Genomic DNA, 14,647 nt, shown 5'->3' with positions numbered 1-14,647 from the left:
TAAAGGAAGAAAAATGAATAAGGTATGAAAATCTAATAGCTGATAAAATTTTATTCGTTATTCCTTATTGACTGTCGATATTAGACCTTGATATTTCGTGTCAGGTATCCCTATCTCTGACATTCAATAAGAAAGGAGAACGTTTGTTTAGAACCTTACGTCCTCGAGAATGTTTCTAGTCCTATAACAAACAGTTTTTGTAAACAAAATCTTATTTTTAAAATTACATATTTACATACATTATATTTAAAAGTCTCGCTCTGACAAAATAATATTATTATACACATGTATAGCATTACAAATTAGAAACAGAAAAGACATGTACCTCTGTAGCTCATAACTTTCTTTGACGAAAATTTATTCCTATTCTAATTATAAAGTTTTTAGTAATAATAATAACAAAATAATGACTCGATGATTGAGTACATATTAACAAAAATACCCGTATCTGAAATGTTTATTATTTTGAAACTTAGTGAGGTACAATTATTTCATAAAGTTTATTATTCTCGCTTTGTTTCGTGCAAAATCAATAATTATATCTTCGTAATTTCAATTTTCACATAACTTATTCAAATTAAATAATCAATTAGATAGTCTTCCCTGAGACATAGTAGTATGTATATAATTTTTAATTAATTTTAATCTAGAGAAAGCACGCCCTGCAGAAGCGATTGGAATAATTAGTAATATTCTTAAAGTAACATAAAATTGGAAAATAAATCCTTAATTTTATGTATCATATTCGAACATTGCATTGCTGTTATATACAACAAATTTTTACTGTATATGTCACAAAATATTTTTATTTCATTAAGCATATCGCTTCTATCTACATTTCGATGATTTTCATTTTCTAAAATAATGTCCAAATTCATACGGTGTTTAATCGGTTCTTCTGCTTTCATATTTTTTAGTATTGTTATGTTATATAGAAATCTGAATGGTACAGACTCATGCTCAATGCTCAATTTGCATGAACCTTTCTCCGATTGAAAATATTCTCTGATCAGTCATAACTAAAAAGTGCTTTTTGAAAAAGATAACTTCGGTGTTATGCGAACGTGTATCTCCGCTTCATAGGCATAACAAATTTTCGTTTTCTTAATACGACGTCTTAAAAATTTAATGAAATGTCATTATTAGAGCAGGTGAACCTGTCGAAGAGCTACTTGCTCATCGATTTCGATGCCCTTGAAATATATCGTGAGATCATGATTCTGAACAACATTTTCTTATAGATACGAATGCTCGGTCTTAGTTTTCGTTATATTCATGTAAAAGTATGTTTGGTATCATAAACATATAAATCCTTTTTTTATATTTTATATAAAATTAAGAAAATAATGTTTGACATCTTATTTGTAAATAAAATAGTAGACGGTATTATTTCTTCTTCTAATGTCAACCAGCAATTTTCTCTTAATGTCCCTTTAAGATGTCTTAGAACCAACAATTTATTCTACACCGGTCAACACATATTGCTTTAATCGTGAGCTAAATCATGCTAACTCCTTTTATTCGAAGATAGATCAACTTTGGCAAATCACAGTCTCCTTAAAACACTTGCTGGAACGTTTATTTTAATTTATTTGCATGCTTGTATCTATATTTAATATATATATTATTTCGAGCATATATATGTCGGGTTCACATTATGATTAGGGTTAGGTGAGTGTAACGAATCTTCATTTGGATTAATCATTGTTGTTATGTAATAGAGAAGATATTTACTAGTGCAAATATGATTATTACAGAATTTGACAAGTAGCCGTAGTAATTAGATACTCGAGATGCTAATGACGATGATGTGAGATCGGACGAGAACGAGTGCACTCAACGTGGTATGAGAGTTGGCTGAAGTAAGTAGTTTTGTTAATTGCTCTTAATATTCAAGAAAAAAAGAATATTAAAAAAACAAATGTATGTAAAAATGAGAATGATACAATGTATGGCAATAGTCGCGTAGTACTAAAATATTTTTTTTTCGATGCTTATATTATAGATTATTAAAAATAGATTATTAAGGAAAGCAAAAGAAAAATTGTAAAAATGAACAAACCAATACCACACGGAGTTCCCAAACGGTGAACCATCTAAGTACCATTCGTGCCTAGCGTTGCTTAACTTTCGTGATCAAACGAAAACGAGTGCTTTTTTAATTTTAATTATAACGTTTATTGCCCAAAGAAATACATATTTTGTATATAAGGCCGAAAATTTTTACTATATCGAATGCTTTTTCAAGGCAGGCGGCTACTCGTTGCTTTGCATTGGGAGCCCACCAGATGTCTGACGTTAGTTTATTTATTGCGTACAGTGTGGAATGTTTGTGTCGGAAGCCGATTTGATTGTGTTGGATTACGTTGTTTTTTGTGCGGAAGGAGACTAGGGGGTTGTTTATGACTATTTCGAATACTTAGCTTATGTTGGATAGGAGGGGTCGCAGGTTTGATTTTGTCTTTGTTTCCGCGTCTTCTTTTTTTATTTTGCACTTGCCTGGTCAATGCGACTCAATATATTTTACGCACCGATAATTAAGGTTACAGTTTTGTGAGATATGACATAACAGTTGGCATTTGTGGCATTGCGTCATGTAATTTTTTCTGGTTTTTCCCCATTTTACCCTAAAGTAATTCAGACGGCTAATTTTTGGTAAGTTACTAATATTGCTATGAGAGAATACTTGGACTATGTAGATTGGGAGCAGTACGTTGTTATCTATTGATTTTTTATTGAGATGCGTGAAACTTTTTTTAATTGGACGTCGGACATCTATAATGCTTGCAACTCTACGAGTATTTCTATCTCAGAGATTTATTATTATCATATGTATAGAGGAATATATATAGGTACTGAATTAAACCATCGATAAACATATGATAATGAGTGGACTTGTGGAAAAAAATTACTTCCTCTTCGATTTCGATGGGTTTTGAATATATTATCCGAATATATTATTATATTGAATATATTAGTATCCGAGATATTCGCAAATAACTGTCGATAGTACTATAGTGTAGTCAGCCTATAGTTGTGTGCTGAGGCAGCGTATGGGTCAGTATTGGTTGCCCAAGTCCACTACAAATCTATCTCTTATCTTCTGTTTATAGTATATATAAACGAGAATTGGGCTAACTCAATGTCCCGTGCATAACTGTATAGGTTGTAAGAAATGTCTATTGTAAACCAATTAAATGTAAATGTCATCAATGTATTGCGTTAGGGTTAGTCTTTTTAATAGCTTGCTTGAAATAAAAACAAGTTAATTATACAAATACTGAACGAATTGATAATTGATATTATTTTTCGAAATAGAACAATTATTATTTTATGCTAATCATTTCGCGTGTAACCTACGAGTGCACTCAAATTTTTCACTCTTAACTCCTTTCTAACCTCATCTTTTGTAATTATTGCGGCTTATTTACGGTGTATTTACATGCGTGTGGTATTCGCTGGATAAACACTTCTCAAGCTTGTCGAAGGTGCGGCCCCTTTCCCCCACAGTAGTTACATGATAATAATTTTATTTGCACTAAAGTTCGTCGATTCGCGGATAAATATATCGAAAACTAAATTGAGAATGCGATAATCACGAGACTATCAATTTATATTATTTTAAATATAATTATTTTATACGTCTTTCAAATTTATTTGTGAAATTAGAAGTATTTTGAAAAATAAAGAACAAAATAAAGGATTCTGTTACATTGAACCGCTTAATTGAGCTTAATCACTAAATAAGTTCGGATTATCCTTTTCTCTTTCTTGCTTCAGTTTTTCCTCGGTCCTGTCGTTTTCGACGAACTGATCGATCGTCATAATGACATTAACAAATTAATATCTTATTCGACAATGATAACGGATTTATTTTCATTAGAAAATCGATTGACTGTGTTTACAATCAGAGCATCAGCATTTTCTTTGGCCTGATTGGTTACAAATCTAACAATGTGAAATTCACCATGAAGCATGAAGATAAATTTGCATTTAATTTCATCGTTTGAAAAAAATTGTCTTTTGAACGACGCATTTTCACCTTACGAAAAAGCTTTGTTGCTTTTGTACAAGAAGAACTGTTTTCATCGGAATGGTTATCCGAAAGAATAATTTGAAAAAACACTCTGTATAATATAAATGTGTATATCTGTACTATATGCGAATTCACCGCTAATCTACATCGACCCATTAGCACCTATTCTATGGTCATAACTGACCATATACCAGATCAGTGCTTTTCTATTCTTCGAACGAATTTCTGGTTTTTACGAACATTCATAGTAAACTTGTTTTATGTAGCGATAGTTTATTTTTTGGTAATTGTTCACTGGTAGAATGTCTACAATGAGTCAGTACATTTTCTTCCTTTTGAGTCTGATTTGCTCGATTTCTTTATTTATGTGTTGTTTCCAAACAAATTTGTTTGGATGTAGATGGTCCGGGCAAAGACTTGATTATCTAACTGTTTTGATTTGCTGTATGATGTGGTGGTTGAGAATAATAAGAGATGTGGTACCTTTCCTTAATGTGAATATAGTGAGGTTGCATTTACCCGTATTTTCAGTTTATTTCTATCTATTTGGCCGCTCCTCGAGTATTTCGATGTGAGTTTGTAGCTGTAGCTACATTAGAGTAGGTTCTAATTTATTTTATATAGTGTCGTACAGTGACAACTATCTACTTGCCAAGCCGCGTTACAAGAAAAAACCTGGGAGTACAGGAAATTACTTTGAACCCCGAGACAGTTGGGCTGATATAGTCGGCTGCCCGAAAGTTCCATTATAATATTTCCGAATTAAACATGATAGAATTTGGAAATATTGCGCTATAACGGTTTGTGAACAATATAAAGGAATACCGATAATGTGTAGGTCAAGGTGGGTGTAGGTCGTAAGATAAAGGATAGTGTAGATAAATATGACAAGGTGTATTTATAAACAAGTTATTTATTATAAATTATTTAATATGTATACAGGCCAGTCGTATTATAGCGGCGATAGTTAGAGTCAAATTATTAATTTTGGTTTTTTATCGTAGTTAATATTATGTTGGTTGTGGCCATGTTGAAGGCGAATCAGGATAGTCCTGGCCCAGGTCGGTGGTCTGGCCCTATAACAAATAATATCAACAATAATATAGCAAATAAATATCATAAACATCGATATCATTTGTAAGGGAATGCACTTTGAGCATAGTGAATTTATGTTGAACAGTTTTTGGGTACTAGATTGAAATTAGATAATAATTTTGTTACTTATGTTATAGATTTACCCGTTAATTTTAAGGAGATGCAATTGTTCAGGCGCCGTTAATTCACTGGATATGTCGTCCTTGTAGAGAAATGTTAGGTTGGCATGATCGCTAGTTACTACAAGCTAAGTTGGTACGACTTCTAACGACGCTCTTTTGTCTTAGAAATCGACCACGTGTTAATTGACCGAGTGTATTCTGTGTGTTAAGACGTGTCTTACGAGGCGATATATTATTACAAAATATATTGGAGAAAGTCGAATCTGCGTGAATCGATTAATTAATAAACCCAAACCTATATCCTTTAACAGGTTATGGGCCCAGGGCAGTAAACTGCGGTAATAAAAGGCATTACTTTTGAGTTTTTGTGTTTTCTGAGATAATCCAAGAAGAGACCACGCCATGGTCGACCAGGAGAGAATAGGTGATGTGGACAGCGATATGAAGCCGGCTCTAAGAAAGGGGAATTACGAATATTGGAAGACAATGACGGAAGCCTCGTTAATTTTCCTGGGTTGCTGGAAAGCAATAGAGCCAGGATTTACGGCAGCAGAAAGGTTGAACCCAGAGTGCATGAGGATGGACAACATGGCACGTGCGTACCTTCCCGGCATATTCGCCCCGAATATCTTGGGGAAATTAGGACTTTGAAAACAGCAAGGGATTCCTGGAAGGTGCTAGAGGACGTCCACCGGAGGTCTACGTCGATGGACACTGTTTTATGCATACGGGAACTGGGAACTATAGAGAAGACCCCCAACATGGATATCTCCACATACTGCGGGAGGATATACGACCTATGCGACAAGCTCTCCAACGTAGGATTAAAAATTGAAGACCATATGATGGCATGTTTCGTTTTGGCCGGCCTCGTGGCGGATCCAAATTGTGCAATGTATATTAGAACAATAAGAATCGATAAGAGTCTAACCATGAGGATCGTGAAGTCCGATCTTCTACTTGAAGAAAAACAGATCGAAGCGGCCATGGATTCATCCGAGAAGAACAACGCAATGGCGACCTGGAAACAATGGAGGCCCAAGCCTCAACAAAGCAAAGATGGCGCGAAACCAATGCAAAAAGACCAAAAGGATAAGAAGTGCTACAAATGTGGAAAATGAGGCCATATGTCGTACCACTGCCAAGAGGGAAAGGGAGATAAGGAGGACCAAAACCAAGGAGACAAAAGGGAGAGAGAATCAGAAGACAAACCGAAGTCCAAGGGACTTATCTCCACGCTAACTCTATCATCTATCAGCCACATGGAAAGGGACAGGATCAGCTACCTTGACTCGGGGGCCTCAAATCATATGACTCCGGACAGGCATCGGTTCGTGGATTTCGTGCCTGCAACTGGACAGATCAGGATTGGTAAGGTGTACCTGGAAGTCAAGGGAAAAGGAACGATCGTCGTGAAGATGACTAAGGCCTGTGGCGGGTGGAACCTATACTTGTCGAACGTCCTGTGGGTACCTGAATTAAATGTGAATCTAATCTCAATCAGGCAATTGGCAGTATGTACGAGGGATGAGGCCATCGGTACACATGATGATAGGGATGTAATATTCAATTCAAAGGCAGGAGACAATGTGTATTACCTAGAGACAATACCATCTGAAAGGCATGTAGCAAACGTTTCCGTGGAGAATGATCAGGAAAGACCTGGGAAAGATGACGACGACATTGAGGTCATTGAAGCCAAGGCATACAAAAGTATCGTATCATGGCATGAGAGATTAGGTCATCTACATGGGAATGCGATGAGGAAAATCCCTGTAAGTAGTGTGAAAGAGGACTCGAGGAAACCTGAGGAACCATGCAGAGTCTGCGTGAAAGGAAAGATGACCAAAGTACCATTTCCGAGGACAGCTCACCACATGTGTCAACGCCCTTTAGAGATTGCTCACAGCGATATTAGTGGCAGAACTCAATGCAAGTGGCTGGGCGGAGGTAATTATTTTGAGACCCTTATTGATGACTTTTCTCGTTTCATGCACGTCAGAATCATCAGTAGGAAGAATGAAGTACTCAAATGTTTCAACGAGTACCAGGTGGAAGTGGAGGCTTTGCACCAATCCAAAATAAGTGCCCTCCAAACTGATAACGGGGTTGAGTACACGGGGGAAAACTTTGAGAAATATCTGAAGGAGAAAGGCATCTTACACAGAAAGACCGTTCCTAGAAACCCTGAACAAAATGGGGTTTCCGAACGAGCAAATAGGTCGAAATGTCTAGATGTTTACTCATCCAATCAGGACTCCCTGACTATCTGTGCGGGGAGGCTGTGAACACGGCATGTCACATAAGGAACCTATTTCCATTCACTGCTATCGGAGACAAGATCCCACTGGAATTATGGAAGGGTAAGGGATGTGACCTCCAAGGGGAGATTAACAGACTGAGTGTGCTTGGATGCAGAGTCTGGTATCTGAAAAGTCCAAGCGGAGGAAAATTCGAGAGCAGGGTGGATGAGGGAATATTTGTAGGATATGACAAACAGGTCAAAGGTTATAGAGTTTACCTGCCGAAGACCAAGAAGGTGATAATATCCTGTCATGTCAGGTTCGAGGAGAACACGTTCCCCTACAAGAGCGCTAAGGCGGAAACGAACCATATAAAGGATAAGTCCTCGGAATGGATATGGGATGTAGAAGCCTTTGAACTTGGAAGGGGAGTTGGCCAGACTGACGTCGAAACACAGAGTGATGGCGAAAACGACGAAGGGGAGACTGACTACTTTATGGATAATTTAACGAGTGAGAATAATCCAGTGGAGGCTGTGAGTGTACCGATTGTGGCCAGGAGGTCGGCAAGACGGCACAAACCGAAAACATGTGATAATTGTGCTCATACTGCGACCGTTTGTAAAACTCAAAACATGTGTGTACCTGTGAATGTGTACGAAGCCCTGAGGGGGCCAGCTGCTCAAAAGCGGTCTGACGCAATAAGGGAAGAATTAGACAATCTAAAAAAAAAAGATGTGTGGGACATTGTGCAAAGACACTTAAATAAAAACGTTATAGACTGTAAGTGGGTGCTTGTGATAAAGAGAGACCCTGATAGGTATAAGGCTAGACTGGTAGCTCGGGGATTCTGGCAGAGATCTGGAGTAGATTACTCAGAAACCTTCAGTCCAATAGTGAAACGCAGAACTTTAAGAATTCTGCTTGCTCTATCTGCGGAGAATGGGTGGGTTTATGAGCACATCGATGTGGAATGTGCGTATCTCAACAGTTCTCTGGATGAGGATATATACATGGAGCAACCAGAATTTCCCAAGCCAGGGAAGGACAGAACTCAATTTGTGTGTAAACTTAAAAAGAGCCTGTATGGACTGAAACAAGCTGGGAGAATGTGGTTTAGGCACATCAATAGTATTTTAAAGGGTATGAGTCTGAACCCATGTGTGAGCGATCCATGTGTGTATGTGAATGCGTCCAAAGATTTGATTGTAGCTGTGTATGTGGATGACATTCTTGTGTTTGGGACGAAGGAGTGGATTGAAATATTCAAAACTAGGATTAAGGACAAATTAGACGTAAGAATGCTAGGTGTAGACACTCAATTTCTATCCATCCGCCTGAGCATGCCAAACAGCACCACTGTAGTATTCGATCAATCTGTACGGATAGGTCAAATGCTGGATCTGTTTGACATTACTCGTGAGGTTGGGGTGGTGGGAGTGTCGACACCGCTAGCTAGAGAATGTGAGACTGGTTTTGATATTGAACGTGATGAGCCTCTCGACAGTAAATTATATGAACAAGCTGTGGGGCACATAATGTATGTAGCTACTGTAAGTCGTCCTGATGTTGCGTGTGCAATAGGGAAACTAAGCCAAAGATGCGCGAATCCGACTGTATCCGATTGGAAAGCAGCGAAGCGGGTATTCAGATATTTACTAAAGACCAAAGACTTGAAGTTAGTATACCAAAGGACCGGGCAACCTCTGAAGGTGTTTTGCGACTCGGATTTTGCGGGTTGTACGGTAGACAGGAAATCCAGGAGCGGGTATGTGTTCATACTCGCTGGTGGTGCGATATCCTGGCTATCCAAAAAACAACCGATTATAGCTCAATCGACGTGCGAAGCGGAGTTCGTGACGATGCAGGAAGCAGCAAGGGAAACAGTGTGGATTTCCTTACTGTTAAGGGAGTTGGGCCAATTGTCATATTGCCCTCGCCCTTGCAAGATCTTCTGTGATAATATCGGAGCTATTTCATGGTCAAAGGTTCTAAGCACGTCCAAGTGCGTTACTTTTATATTAGATTATACGTATTATATATAGGGGATATTAGATTATACGTATATACCTAGTCCTGAGAATGACGCTGACATCCTTACCAAAGGCTTAAATAGGGTTAAGACTCAGTATTTCACCAAAGTTATGGGGCTTGTAGGAACTACGATCAAAGGGGAGTGTTGAAAAATGTTAGGTTGGCATGATCGCTAGTTACTACAAGCTAAGTTGGTACGACTTCTAACGACGCTCTTTTGTCTTAGAAGTCGACCACGTGTTAATTGACCGAGTGTATTCTGTGTGTTAAGACGTGTTGTACTCGGCGATCAAATATATTGGAGAAAATCGAATCTGCGTGAATCGATTAATTAATAAACCCAAACCTATATCCTTTAACAGCCCTAAACCAGGATATTTAAATTTTATATTATTGTATTAAATAATATTGTATTGATAGGAAGTATTTTATCGCTAAAATTATGAGTTTTGATTAAATATAGCATAGTGTCGCGTCACTACGAGAAAGGAGGTCAGTCGTAAAAAATGGCAGTAATTGTATAATAACAAAGAACAAGCCAAATATACCGGAATAACTCATCGGCTAGCGGTTGTGTCTATCAAAAACAAAAGAAATTTGAAAGATCTTAGTTTATAGGACTTGTTGACAATCAATGTCACGCGGTCGATACAATGTTTAAGTGGGCTGTGTTTAGACACACAACATAATTTATAAAATAAACAATTCTTATATTTGATTTAAGAAATGATAGATGGTTTGCGAGCAGTATTTATTAGACAGTGGCTGAAATTCAGTTTATAATTTGAATTTAATAATTAAATATCTAACGAATGAGTGTTTAGTCTATAAAGCACGAATGGAACAGATGATAATCTACAGAGCGTTCGTGCTTGGCGGGTGTATTATTTTGTTTTGTTTACCTAGTGGATGGGTATTCTGTTGCGACGGCTTTAAATTTTTAGATGTAAATAATGGGATTGTTTGATATTATTATAAGGAGTGGGCGATCACGGCATGCACCCTGAGAGTTGTATAGCACTGGTAGAGTTATTCGAGTGGAGATAGTCGCTAACTATTGATAAACTGCGTAAAATGCACTTGCACTTGCACATAAATTCAATCGAGGTTGTTAGAATCACGTGGCAGGCTAAAGTATATGTCGGAGATGAAAGGTCATCGGAGCCTTCCCCTTGGTATTTCGGAAAAATTCCTTAACACCGTAATCTAGAATCTACCATAGCTGTAATTAAACAATTGTAGTCACCCAGTCCGATTGTAATTGTTCGAGATTTGTGATGATGAGCTTGGGCTCAAGGCGACAATTAGTCGCCGAACGTAGCCGCGGTCAAGGGATGAACGCTTTGTCTAACAAAGGCATTGGGTAACCCTATAGCTCTCCTTAAAAGAAAGATTTGTAGCGGCACGTGGCAGTAAACATTCCAACGGTTTCTGTCCCGTAGCTCGCCACACGCAGATCCTATTCTCCGGGCAGGATGTTTATCAGATGCCGACGCGTCTCCGCAGTACGTGATCGGCTAGCCCGAGGACCGTTATAAACACTAATATCTAGTTACCTAAAATCCTTCAACAGATAAACAGTCTTTGTCCCAGTTACAGGAAGACAGGAGAGACCTATTTTTCCACGAACGACGTCACGGATGTCGCGAGTGTGTGATCATTGTGAGCTGTGTCAACTCTGTAACATTTTTGTGTGTGTCAATAAAAATAACTTCAGTGTAAAAAAATGAATAGCTTCAGTGAGGAATCCTTACCTGTCCCAAGCCTCCGCCAAGAGGACGACTCGGGCCCAGATTCGGACTTTGACTCGACATATATGTAATTGTACAGCATAAGAACATTTATATAAATAATATAATTGTACAATAAATGTACGCAAACATTGACATTATTTATTGTTAGGGAAAAATCGACATAAATTTCCTCTATATTGTCTATTGTAATGATCAAGTTTATTTCGTTGATTGGTGGTTCATCGGCTTACTCTGTTTCTGCCGAGCACACGCGTTTTTGTGGCTTGACGGTGAACTCGACCTAGGCAGTTTTTGCATAAAGGAATGTATGTGTGTGTTTGCAGAGAATGCCTACATGAAGACAAGAGGGCTTAGTCAGCGAGTTCAAGCGGACGTCTCTCTTTACCTGGCAGTTAAATAATATTTCAATCTCCCGTAATCTTTCAATCTCCCGTAATCTTTCAATCTCCCGTAATCTTTTAATCTCCCGTAATCTTTCAATCTCCCCCTATCATACCTACATATACTATGAACAAAATACTGTATCCGGTAGCAACCTACGCATAGGTTGCACGGACGCACAACTATAGGCAGAATTCATTCAAGCGATACCGGCAGTTTTTCGCGAATATCTCGGAAATTAAGCAAGTTCATTCCTTGTATGGATAGGAAAAGATTTTTCAAAATATAGATTTGCACGACATACGCAAAAAACATCAAAATCGAAGTTTAGTCAGTCTTACTACAGTTTCAGTAAATAGTGAATATAGACTAATATCTACGTAACATAGTGTAATTAATATCGCAATCTCGTTATACAAACTTGAACGAACGTATAAAGTGTCAATTTTGAACGATCCTTTAGTTTTACGATTTATTCCTTTTTTCGCTAGCCGAACCGTGGACGTCAACCGACATGCCGGTGGAAGTGTCACACGCTCAAGAAAGGCCACCCGCTCAGAAACAGTAATAAAGTAGACGAAAAATCCTGCATGCCATAGCTATCGAAATAATAACAAAACAGCCCCTCCAAAGGGACTAAAACCTCCATATAAAAACCCTCCTAAATTAGCGCTCAACACATTATTCTGTTGTAACACTTTGAACCGACACTCTGTTGGATTTATACAATAAAATTTCCATCAACTTATACGAAGTCACCTGGTCATGCGATAGCGGTGAGAATAGACAGTAACCGAACTCCCACCCGTGAGATATATGAATCATAGTGAGGAGGCAAAGATCCCAGTTCTTTAGTAAGTAAGTCAGTCTGTATTTTGCTATTGAAGTGTAACTTCGCCTTTTGAATAAAGTATTGTTCATTCGCCTATCTTTTTTTATATATATCGAAGATGAAAGGAAAGCCGAAGCCTTTTCTTGGAAATTTTGGGAACATCCTCTACTCTAGCCTAGATTTTATCCTAGCTGTAATTGTTCAAGATTTGTGATAGCGAGATTGGGTTCGAGGTGACAATTGGTCGCCGAACGTAGCCACGGTCACGGGATGGACGTTTTGCCTAACGGAGGTCTGGAGTGGTTGTATGGGTTTTCCGAGAAATGTGGTAGTGGCGGCATGCGGCCTCGGGAGCGGGCCTAGCCACGTGTGATGTTGCCTCAGAGGTCCCGATATAATGGGACATACATTGTATTAATAATCAAACTCGAGGTAGAAACTGCCTAGCAACGGTGTTTGGAACTTTCTCGATGCTTCCAAACTAGTATAGAAAGCAAATGCAATCGTACAGCGAGAAAAATCTCCACGAGGCTGGCATTCGTGCGATTGTCTTGGAGAGTAACACATCGAGCATTTTCAACAATCGTATTTTTGCGTCTAAGATTAGTCTACGCTTAGTAAAGAGTTATTCCGTTGACCGTGGATTCGTTTAAACACAAAAACGTTGTTAATAGCATTCATTAAACTTATTATTCGTAAATCATACTATTCATTAAACTTACTATTCGTTAAATAAGTTTAATGAATAGTGCTAGTCTAATGAATAAGTCTAATGAATAGTTCAATGAATGCGCTATTAATAAAGGAACTTGTTTGGATTCAGAAGATGGATACACCTATTGGCAGCCACATCCACTATTCCTATGTAAGTTCGAGCAATATGACGTCTTGTATGAAGGAATCGCCACAAAAATTCAAGAAATAAAAACCAATAGCAACCCGACGCTACCGGGTTTTGCCTTTACGACTCAAGAAATAACCTTTGTGCTAACCAAGACTGGAGAACAGCCTTTGTGCGGATACACCCTGTTATCCACAGAACACCCCAAGCTCTTTTTCCTAAAAACGACTAAAGGAAATACATTTATACCCAAACGTAAAACAGCAATCAAAAATTTGGATATATTCGCATACGTTAACTCAAAATTCATTTACGTAGAAAAACTGTCAGAAGACAAATAACGGCACTCTATCAGGATATATTGACACTAAGATGCATCTCGGAAAAGAAAATAATAGAGAATGCATTCAGTCTAGCAACTATATTACCTGATGAATTTGCGTATGCAATAACCAAAACTCCAGGACACATGGCTTTGGTCGCAGGAGAAGCAGTACACATAGTTAAATGCATTCCAGTTCAAGTGAAAGTAGGCAATGCCCTGGCCGCGCTGAGTGCACTCGTTCCCGTTAGATCACGAAAGTTAAGCAGCGCCGGGCACGGATAGTACTTGGATGGGTGATCGCCTGGGATTCCGTGTGGCGTTGGCAGAGCGCGCTGGGCCCGCCGCGCCCCCCATGCGGTGGTTGATACGGATGCCAGCGCGAAGGTTCGTTTCTCAGAGGAGATTCCTGATCAAGTGTTGGAGGTTTTCCTACGCCACCATTCCTCAGATCAAGGGGGGGTACTTGTCCTGAAGTACTCTCATGGTGTTTAGATAGGTTTCGTGAAATGTATCCTGATGCTCCGTGTGTAGATTTTGACTTTACTTGGTAACAGTGCCTTATTTATTCATGTGTGTATATATGCCTAAATGTGTTCCCAGCGGGTGTTATTTTATTGGAGTGATTTTGTCTATATTCTTATATTTTATTTAATAAGATATGTTTTGTTTGTTGTTTTTCTCCCTTGCATTGACACGCGGTGAGTAGCGTCGGCTTCCGGATGACGGGTTGTGCATCTTGATTGTTGATTTGGTATATTATCATTACGTAGATTTTGATTACTATTTCCATGTGATTGTTGCCTCCGGTGTTTGATTTGATTTACTGTTATGAACATAGGTTTTGGTCATTTCAATATTAACGTTTAATGATGCATACGGAGGTATCTTCGTCAGAGGTTCCCATGCGGACTGTTCCAGTGCATATCTTGTTTTGTTTTCTTTTATTTAGTTTATCCTTTTTCGTTCATTTTTTATTCACTGCAA

General features: G+C 38.3%; 1 pseudogene; it reads left to right on the top strand.

The window, feature by feature from the left end:
• The first annotated feature begins 13,870 nt into the window (after positions 1-13,870).
• LOC126876578 (5S ribosomal RNA) lies at positions 13,871-13,988 on the top strand (annotated as a pseudogene).
• Positions 13,989-14,647: the final 659 nt, after the last annotated feature.

This window comes from Bombus huntii, unplaced genomic scaffold (assembly GCF_024542735.1).
Source record: "Bombus huntii isolate Logan2020A unplaced genomic scaffold, iyBomHunt1.1 ctg00000083.1, whole genome shotgun sequence".
Classification (NCBI taxonomy): Eukaryota; Metazoa; Arthropoda; class Insecta; order Hymenoptera; family Apidae; genus Bombus; species Bombus huntii.
Note: the sequence above shows the minus strand (reverse complement) of the source record. Positions and strands in the feature narration are given on the sequence as shown.